The following is a 10,676-nucleotide window of genomic DNA, read 5'->3' as shown; positions in this document are numbered from 1 at the left end:
CCCTCCCCAGGTCTCTCTGCACCATCTGTAGCTGGCTGTGGCTACAGTTGGGGACAGTAGTTTTCTGCAGCGGCTAATCCTCAGCAGTGCAGGCCTGTAGGAACTGGTTTAACTAGCTTCTGAGAGTCTTGACTCCACCCCAGACTCCTTTGGCTTCAGGGAAGGGAGGTGGAAGGGTGGGGGAGGAGGAGACAGGGTACAGGCAAAGGGAGCTGGGAAGTCAGGAGATCCCTGGAGAGATAACTTAACTCTGAGGGAGGAGAGGGTCTCCCAGGCTTCCCTGAACTTCCACCAAACTATCTCCTCACAGGTCCCAGGACAGAGACTCCAGCCCCTCTCTGCCTCTCCTATAGTTAATATCACTTTTGATTCTCCAGGAAGTCGCCCACTTGAAGAAGTCTTACCTGCCCATCACCATCATGCAGGTCTCCATGTGCAGTCATCTACAGCCAGGCCTCACCCTCTGTAGACTAGACTCAGGTTCCTTGAGGGCAGGGCCTGAGCTGTTGTCCGAATCTCCACCGGGTCTGTGTGGAGTCAGTGTTGGGCTGAAGAGTAGAGCAGCCCTGGAAACTTCCATCCACCATCCAGTCTTCTGCTTCCATCAGTATATGACAGCTCAGTGCCCTAACTTGCAGCTTCTTGACTCCTGTTGTATCTTACATTCCTGGAGGCTCGCTGTGTTGCACACTCTATGGCCAAATTATGGGGCATAAACAACATTGTTTGAAATTTCAGTAAATAAAATGATGATGGATGTGCTGTCTTATACCCCTCCAGATCTGCTTTCCACCCTGCTCAGGGCCTCTATTTGGTCTCTTATCAACAGGCTTCCTCGTCCTCTGGCTTCTGGTTAGGTTCAGCCAATGGAGACTAGAAGGAGGGAAGAGAGGGACATGAGATTGTTTGTTCCCCATCACATACCCCACCTTCCTAAAAGCAGGGTCTCTGCAGATGCCTGTCAGCTGGCCTTTCCATACACTCTCTTCTCCCTCTCTGTTGTCCCCTAAGGTCTAGTAGTGATCAAGTCTCCCTACTGTCACTGGCCCCAGGGTACCGCACCATCTCTTGTTGCCTTTCAACTCTCTTCAATGATCCCTCTGTTTCTTGCTGTGACCCTGATAGATAGGACAGGTACCACGGAGATATATGAATCACCACCTAACCTACCTCTGTCACTAGTCTGTGGGACCTTGACAAGTTACCCAACCTCTCTGAACCTCAGTTTCCTCTTATGTAAAATACTGCTGGGAGAGAAGGGGTGCTCTGAGGTCACTTTCATCTCTTAGAATCATTCTGGGTTCTAAGGTGATAAGTGTAGCTCCTGTAGAATTCAACCAGGATGGAGAAATAGTAGCATTATTCCATTGGGTATTTGGGTGTAGGTGTTAAGGGAGTCACCCAGAGTTAAGAGTTGGTAAGGAAAAAGGCAAGTAATACCTCCATCTGTGCTGCAAGTGTGTTTATTTTAAACATGGTCCTTTCCAAGAAATTCTCCAGAGTTGTAGGAGGAATCAGCTTTTATTTTATCTTCAGCTCTGTTTGTATTTGTCTTCCCTTGTTAGAAAATGTAGGGCCGGCCCTGTGGCTTGGTGGTTAAGTGTGCGCGCTGCGATGCTGGCGGCCTGGGTTCGGGTCCCCGGTGCATTGAGGCACCACTTCTCTGTCCATCCTGGGGCCGAGTCCCACATGCAGCAACTGGAAGGGTGTGCAGCTATGACATACAGCTGTCTGCTGGGGCTTTGGGGGCAAAAAATAAATAAAATCTTAAAAAAAAAAAATAAAAAAAATAAATAAATTTCTTAAAAAAAAAAAAAAGAAAATGCAGGAAAAATCTCTTTCTCCTGGTGTTTTTTCTCAATCTCTCTACTGCTATTAATCTAGTCTCTCTCTGTATTTGTTTTCTTCTTTTTATTTCTGTTTCTCTCCATTAAAAAAAAAAAAAAAGAAAAGAAAAGAAAAGAAAAAAAGGCATTTCCTTCAGCACCTACATAGCTGGGGAGATTCAGACAGTTCCTAAACAAAGGTCCCTGGCAGGCATACAAATGAGGCAGCCAGAACTGGCCCGCACCTGGAGCTGCCAGTTAGGGGGAAAGCCCCAGATGCTGGAAACTTTTGGCCTCAGAGAAGTTGTCCCAGGCTGAGACCAAGACTGACAATTAATTTTAACTTTACACTTTGGACAGAATCCACCTGGCTGTCTCTTGTACCACCCAGTTGTCTCATACCTATGATTTCAGGAAAAGTGTTTAAAAACCAGAGAGTGAGACTGAGATTTCTCTTTAACGGGAGTCATAGACGGCCCTAAGACTTCTCGAGTTGGAAGGACTTCAAAGATGATTTACAATAATCCTTTTTTTTTTTTTTTACAAATAAGAGAACTAAGATTCAGAGAGAGGAAGGATCTTGCCCAAGGTCACAGTAAATTAATAGCAGAGCTCATAACAGTTAAAAGACACATAATGCTGAGCTCTGCTCTAAGTGTTTTTCCTTTATTAACTCATTTAACCCTCATAACAACCTTGTGGAGGAAGCATTAGAATTATCATCTCATTTTACAGATGAGGAAACTGAGGCTTAGAGAGGTAAAGAAACTTGGAAAAGAAACTGTATTGGAATCCGTGTTCTCTACTACTTCACTCCACCATCTCCGGGATTATACCGTACCTTGATGTGGCTTCGTATATCCTGTAGCTTGAAACAGGCTATGGTGGGAGTCTTTATGTTGCAGAAATCAGCAAATGCTACAAATCAGGCTTGTTTTGTTGATTGTGCAGACTTAAGAAAGTGATGGAGAGGGAGATGTACAGGGAGATGTAGAGACCCCATGATAGAGAAGGGGGAATCACCCCCAAAACAGCCTTGGATCATTTTTTTTTTTGATGAGGAAGATTGTCCCTGAGCTAACATCTGTGCTAATCTTCCTCTATTTTGTATATGGATGCTGCCACAGCATGGCTTGATGAGCAGTGTATATGTCCACGGCCAGGATCCGAAACTGTGAACCCCGGGCCACCAAAGCGGAGTGCGTGAACTCAACCACTATGCCACCGGGCCAGCCCCAGCCTTGGATCTTAATGCCTTCCACATGGATCCCATTTACACTCACGTGTATCCTTTAAAGTAAACCCTTTTATTCTTGAGTCTTCCCCACATCAATAAATAGTAATTTCTGGAGTGTGTGTGTGTATGTGTTTTTAGGCATAATTTATGTAAAATAAAATGCAGAGATGATTATTTTAGTTCATTGAGTTTTGACAGTGTATATACCTGGGCAACCACCACTCAAAACAAAACATAAAACATTTCCATTACCCCAGAAAGTTCATTTGTGAGCCTCTTACCAATAAATTCCCACCATGGCTCCCAACCCGCCCTCCTCCAACCACTTTCTGATTTCTTTCAAGTAAATGGTATTTCAATCTTCCAGTTGTTCAGGCCAAAAACCTTGAAGTCATCCTTGACTTATCTCTTTCTCTCACACCCCACATCCCATCCATCAGCTTTTCTTGTCAGGAAGATTTCAAATCTAAAATCTGGGCCAGCCCCGTGGCTTAGCTGTTAAGTGCACGCGCTCCACTGCAGGCGGCCCGGGGTTGGGATCCCGGGCGCGGACCGACGCACCGCTTCTCTGGCCATGCTGAGGCTGCGTCCCACATACAGCAACTAGAAGGATGTGCAACTATGACATACAACTATCTACTGGGGCTTTGGGGAAAAAAAGGAGGAGGATTGGCAATAGATGTTAGCTCAGGGCCAGTCTTCCTCAGCAAAAAGAGGAGGATTAGCATGGATGTTAGCTCAGGGCTGATCTTCCTCAAAAAAAAAAAAATCTAAAATCTGACTGATTCTCATCGACTCCACTGCTGCCTCCTTGGTCCAAGCCACATCACCTTTCAGCTACTGACTGGTCTCCAGCTTCCTCACATGCTCACTGCCCCTACAGTAGTCACACAGCTGAGTGATCTTTTTTTAGATTTTTATTTATTTATTTATTTATTTATTTTCCCCCCAAAGCCCCAGTAGATAGTTGTATGTCATAGCTGCACATCCTTCTAGTTGCTGTATGTGGGACATGGCCTCAGCATGGCCGGAGAAGTGGTGCGTCGGTGCGCGCCCGGGATCCGAACCCCAGGCCGCCAGCAGCGGAGCGCGCGCACCTAACCGCTAAGCCATGGGGCCGGCCCTGAGTGATCTTTTTAAAATATAAGTTCAGGGGGGCCAGCCCGGTGGCATAGTGGTTGGGTTCGCATGCTCTGCTTCCGTGGCCCAGAGCTCACAGGTACGAATCCCGAGTGCAGACTGACACACTGCTCATAGGACCATGCTGTGGCAGGTGTCCCACGTGCAAAATAGAGGAAGATGGGCACAGATGTTAGCTCAGAGCCAATCTTCCTCAGCAAAAAGAGGCATATTGGCAACAGATGTTAGCTCATGGCCAAACTTCCTCACAAGAAAAAAAGTAATAGGGGGCCGGCCCGGTGGTGCAAGCGGTTAAGTGCACGCGCTCCACTGCGGTGGCCTGGGGTTCGCCGGTTCAGATCCCGGGTGCACACCGCTTGGCAAGCCATGCTGTGGCGGCGTCCCATATAAAATAGAGGAAGATGGGCACGGATGTTAGCCCAGGGCCAGTCTTCCTCAGCAAAAAAAGAGAGAATTGGCAGATGTCAGCACAGGGCTGATCTTCCCCACAAAAATAAATAAATAAATAAATAAAAAGTTCAGATCATGACATTACTCTGTGCAAAACTCTCCAGTGCTTACTGTCTCTCAGAGTAGAGTAGACCTCAAAGTCTCTACCACTGGCCCACAAGGTCCTCTCCACCTTTTGGATCTCAATCTACTGCTCCCCACTGGGTATGCTCCGGCCAAATCAGCCTCTTTGCTGTTCCTTGAAGACATAAGTACATTCCCACCTCACAGCCTTTGTCCTTGCTGATTCCTCTACTTGAGATGTTCTTCACATGGTTCATTCCCTCAGTTCCTTCAGGTCTCTGCTCAATCGTCATCTTCTTATAGATCCCTTCCCTGACCACTGTCCAAAATAGCACATTCCCCTGGTACTCTGACCCCAGGCTCTGCTTTATTATTTCTTTTTTTTATTTTTTTTTGTGTGTGAGGAAGATCAGCCCTGAGCTAACATCTGTGCTAATCCTCCTCTTATTGCTGAGGAAGACCGGCTCTGAGCTAACGTCTATTGCCAATCCTCCTCCTTTTTTTGTTCCCCAAAGAGCCCCAGTAGATAGTTGTGTATCATAGTTGCACATCCTTCTAGTTGCTGTATGTGGGCCGCAGCCTCAGCATGGCCAGGGAAGCAGTGTGTCGGTGCGTGCCCAGGATCCGAACCCTGGGCCACCAGTATCGGAGTGTGCACACTTAACCGTTAAGCCACCGGGCCGGCCCTGCTTTATTATTTCTTCCTACTCCTTAAGACCTCACATTATATTGTCTGTTTGTTTATTGTGTGTTTCTCCCAGTGGGTATGCTGGTAAAATGTTTAACAACTCTCTCTCTGAAAAGCATGGAAGCGAATATATACATATATAATTTTATTTATAAATTTTATTGATATAAAGGACGTGTAAAACACAATTTACAAATAACAAAATACAGATACTCTTTATTGTAAATTCCATATTCTCACTGAATGCTTTTGTTGATATGTGCCAAACTCTTGTATCCACAACCAATGTATTTTGCAACTAACAAGTATAGTTCCAAGATAAATGTTGGTTGATATTTTCATTTATAGATGGAGTGTTTTCCACCACCACCAAGCAATTCTCCAGTTCTAAGGTGGACGCAGACTGGATGTCCTACAATTTAACTCAATTCTGACACTATCTCCAGGTAGATAGTGTCAGATCCCACAGCTTAAGGGCTCAGTCCTGCAAGACTGCCCCCACTTCAGATGCCAATTGCAAGTCCAGGCTGTCACCTGTGCTTCTGACCAACTGGCTATAAATAAGAGGTTCCCATGACCCCTTCCTAGGGTTCAATCATTTGTTACCACAGCTCATAAAGCTCAGGGAAACATTTACTTATGTTTATCAGTTTATTATAAAGGATTTATAAAGGATACAGATGAACAGCCAGATGAAGAGGTATACAGGGCGAGGTCTGGAAGGGTCCTGAGTGCAGGAGTGGAATTGGGTGCCCCACCTTCCTGGCAGGTGGATGCAGTTCATCAACCAGGAAACTCATCAGACCTTCACTGAGGCAGGTGAGTGGGGCTGAAAATTCCAACCCTCTAATCACTAGGTCTTTTCAGTGACCAGCCTCATCCTGAGGCTAGGTAGGGACCCCACACTTAGTCATCTCATTAGCATAAACTCAAGTGGAGACAAAGGGCTTGCTATGAATAACAAAAGACACTCCTATCACTTAGGAAATTACAAAGGTTTGGGGAGTTTTGTGCCAGGAACCAGGGGCCAAATATGTATATTTCTCATTACACAATAGCTAAGGCGAACGTGTAGGAGCTTCACTCATTCATCAGCGAAGTGAGCAACTTCCTTGCTGAATTGAATAATAGCTTGAATTGAATTGAATACCAGAAAAATATTTATTTAATTTTTGTGGTATTCATAATGTAACAGCTACAGACATGACACATGACACACTTTTAAGTTTAATCTGCATTTTAACATTTTCTCCATCACTTTCTTAAGTCCAGACAATGAACAAAACAAGCCCTCATTGGGGCCGGCTCCGTGGCATATCGGTTAAGTGCGCGCTCTCCGCTGCTGGCGGCCCGGCTTCGGATCCCTGGCGCGCACCCACACACCGCTTGTCAGGCCACGCTGTGGCAGCGTCCCACATAAAGTGGAGGAAGATCGGCATGGATGTTAGCTCAGGGCCAGTCTTCCTCAGCAAAAAGAGGAGGATTGGCAGATGTTAGCACAGGGCTGATCTCACACACACACAAAAAAAGCCCTGATTTGTAGCATTTGCTGATTTCTGTGGCGTAAATACTCCTGCCATAGCCTATTTCAAGGTCCCTACGTGATGTCACTGAACACAAGTTAGGAAGAAATGCACAGCGGCACACCCTTATTTAGTTTTTGTGCTATACAGATACAATAGCATAGATAATAGTAAAGTTATTAGAGGGCAATGAATTTGAGTATTTAGTACCTTTATTTTTAATATAACTTATTTAATTTTAAGTATGTAATTTAATTTGTGATGACTTGCAAAATTCCTGAAAATTTAGCAATTGGCTCTCATGAGCCCAGATGAGCCAGCTCCAACACACCCTGGTTTCCTCACTAGACTGTAAACTCCATGACAATAATGCCTGGCACATAATATGTACTCAGTAAATGCTTCTTAAATAAATGAAGGAATGTAATTTTAGTGGTATTTAGTTCCTTGCCACCTAAAGAGCCTGACTAGGGGCCGGCCCCATGGCTTAGCGGTTAAGTGCTCGCGCTCCGCTACTGGCGGCCCGGGTTCGGATCCCCGGCGCGCACCAACGCACCGCTTCTCCGGCCATGCTGAGGCCGCGTCCCACATACAGCAATTAGAAGGACGTGCAACTATGACATAGAAGTATCTACTGGGGCTTTGGGGGAAAAAAAAGAAAAGGAGGAGGGGGGCCGGCCCAGTGGCGCAAGCAGTTAAGTGCGCGCGCTCCGCTGCGGCGGCCCGGGGTTCGCTGGTTCGGATCCCGGGCGCGCACCGACGCACCGCTTGGCAAGCCATGCTGTGGCGGCGTCCCATATAAAGTCGAGGAAGATGGGCTCAGAGGTTAGCCCAGGGCCGTCTTCCTCAGCGAAAAAAGAGGAGGATTGGCGGATGTTAGCACAGGGCTGATCTCCTCACCAAAGGGAAAAAAAAAAAAAATATGAAGCATCTTAGGTTATTCATCAAACCTAATTCGATATAAAAAATGTAAAAACAAACAAAAAAAAAAAAAAGAAAAGGAGGAGGATTGGCAATAGATGTTAGCTCAGAGCTGGTCTTCCTCAGCAAAATGAGGAGGATTAGCAGGGATGTTAGCTCAGGGCTGATCTTCCTCACACACAAAAAATAAGTAAATAAATAGCCTGACTAAATTAATTTTGAGGGGGGAGTAAGGGATGGGCAGTATTTGAGCTGTTGTTAGACTCTTATGCCTTGTCTAAAGAAATCTGGGAGCAGGTTGGATAAAGCAGATAAATTGATCAGGGAGGCCTGAAATCTCCAGATTGGGGATGAGGAGAGTGGGAATGTCCACAACATTGTCACTTCAGTCATCCTCCACAATGCCACCATAATAATTATTTTTTTTAGTCACAGATCTGCTTAAATCCCCGCCATGTCTTCCAGCCTTCAAGATACAATTCTAAATTTTATCTAGGCCCTTCATGTTTCCAGCTTAATCTCTATCACTCCATTCTGTACCCTTATATCCAGTCTCACCAGGCCGTTCACCTTCCCCTGAACTTGCTCTGCACTATCCTGTCTACAGAACTTGGCCCATGCTAGAGTCCCTACCAGGAATGCCCTTCTACTCCTTCTGAACCCAGAGAAATCTCTGTCTTCTCACATCCGTGCATAGTTTCTCTTCTCTGAGGTCTTACCTAGGGCCCCATCCCCGCTGGCATAATTAATTCTCTATTTCCATATACTTAAAGAATTTACATTGAGGAGACGTTGGTCAAAGGGTACAAACTTCTAGTTATAAGGTGAATAAGTTCTGTTGATCTACTGTCAGCATGGTGACTACAGTTAACAATACTGAATTGTATAGTTGAAAGTTGCTCTGAGAGTAGTGCTTTAATGTTCTCACCGTGACAACAACAGAATGATAACTACGTGAGGTGAAGGATTTGTTAACTAACCTTATGGTGGTAAACATTTAGCAATAGATGTGTATCAAATCATCACATTGTAACCTTAAATTTACACAATGTTGGGCCGGCCCTGTGGCTTGGTGGTTAAGTGTGCGCGCTGCGATGCTGGTGGCCCGGGTTCGGATCCCGGGTGCGCATCGAGGCACCACTTCTCCGTTCATCCTGAGGCCGAGTCCCACGTACAGCAACTAGAAGGATGTGCAGCTACGACATACAACTATCCACTGGGGCTTTGGGGGGAAAAAATAAAATAAATAAAATCTTTAAAAAAAAAAAAAAATTTACACAATGTTATATGTCCATTATAGCTCAATAAAGCTGGGGAAAAAAAGAACTGACAAATCTGTTTCCCTGCTAGATTATGAAAACCTTGAACACAGAATCTGATTCGTTGTCTCCCACTGCCTAATATAGTCTCTGGCATTTATTTAGCAGGCAACAATAATTGTTTATGGAAGGGACAGCCTAGGGAGAGGAAAGCGTAACAGCTAATCTCTCTGGGCCTCAGATCCTCCACTTTAAAATAAGGATAATGTTTCCTTGCCTGCCCGGAAGCTGAAAGAGATGAGCTCACAAGTCATTTCCCAGATCCGTGACCTACTTCAGAATTTTCCCTAGAGCAGAGCCCTGTATCAGAACTGTTGAGAAGCACTGTGGTTTCATCCTTCAACCAAAAGGCATTTGATCTCGCTTTAAGAAGCCAACAGGTGTAGCCATTCTGTCCCTACAAAAGGCCATAGTGAACTATCTTTGGCCCAGAACAGGGCCCAAGCTGCTGGGAGATTAGCGTTTGGCTGGGGGAATGTCAGGGAAGGTCCTAGCTGAACAGGTTGCTAAGCCCCCTCCTTCCTCCCTGGTGTGCTATGGGAGGTGCACTCTCTTCCATAGCCGGCTGGAATTATACTCGTCCTCATCCAAGCAGATTTCTCCTGGTGACAACCATGTATATGTTCTTGGAAGCTCAACAAGAAAGTTTTGCTTAAGTTTACTCAGCAATTTAAAATGGACGCGCAAGTGAGTGCTCAGAGAAAATGTTCTTTCTTTAGCGACCACAGCTGGCCCACCCTCAGGTTGGCAGAACTGGCGCCATTTCAGCTGAGGATCTGAGGGGGTGGCCTCCTCATATAAAATATCCACCCCTCCACCTGTCATTCCACCATTACAGCCTAATTCCTGTGTGTCTCTAAGGAGGCTTTTCTGCTTCTAGAGACCCTATTGACATTCCAATTCCTCTGGAAAGAGCATTTTAGCAGGGATTAGTAACAGGAGGAAATAAATTCCTTAGCCTAGCATTCAAGACACTATACAATCAGATGCTACTGACCTCTATAACGTTATCTTTCACTACGTTGATCTCCAAAGAACTCCCCGTTCCGTCAAAACTGATCTTTAAGCCTACCCTGCATTTATTTCCCCTCTGCCTGTTGTTCACACAATTTCCCCTGCCTGGAATTCCTGCCTGCCTGGAATATCTGGTCACCCACCTTCTCCTAGTCTCTCTCTCTTCCTTTTCTCAGTAGATGTGTATTTATCACCCGCTACAGTGAAGCACTGTGTCAGGGATTTTTTTTTTTAATTGTTCACAGCACCCAAAATAGATCTGAGCACATAGTGGGCATATAATAAACCAAGGTCAAACCTGCCTCCCATTCCTTCCATCTCTAGAATTTGCTAAGTTCTAATTTGGATATGCAGGTGGGTGCATATTGGTTTCTACATCTCCCTTGTAAGCAAAATGTAGAGATGCAAAACAAGGAATTTTACAAGATAACTATTGAAAGCATAACTGTTCATTTTAAAAATATTTATTGAGTGTTCTTACTATGAGCTAGACCC

The sequence above is a fragment of the Ceratotherium simum genome, chromosome 20 (genome assembly GCF_057802395.1).
Source record: "Ceratotherium simum simum isolate JZ-2026a chromosome 20, ASM5780239v1, whole genome shotgun sequence".
Taxonomy (NCBI): domain Eukaryota; kingdom Metazoa; phylum Chordata; class Mammalia; order Perissodactyla; family Rhinocerotidae; genus Ceratotherium; species Ceratotherium simum.
This window is presented reverse-complemented; position numbering follows the sequence as displayed.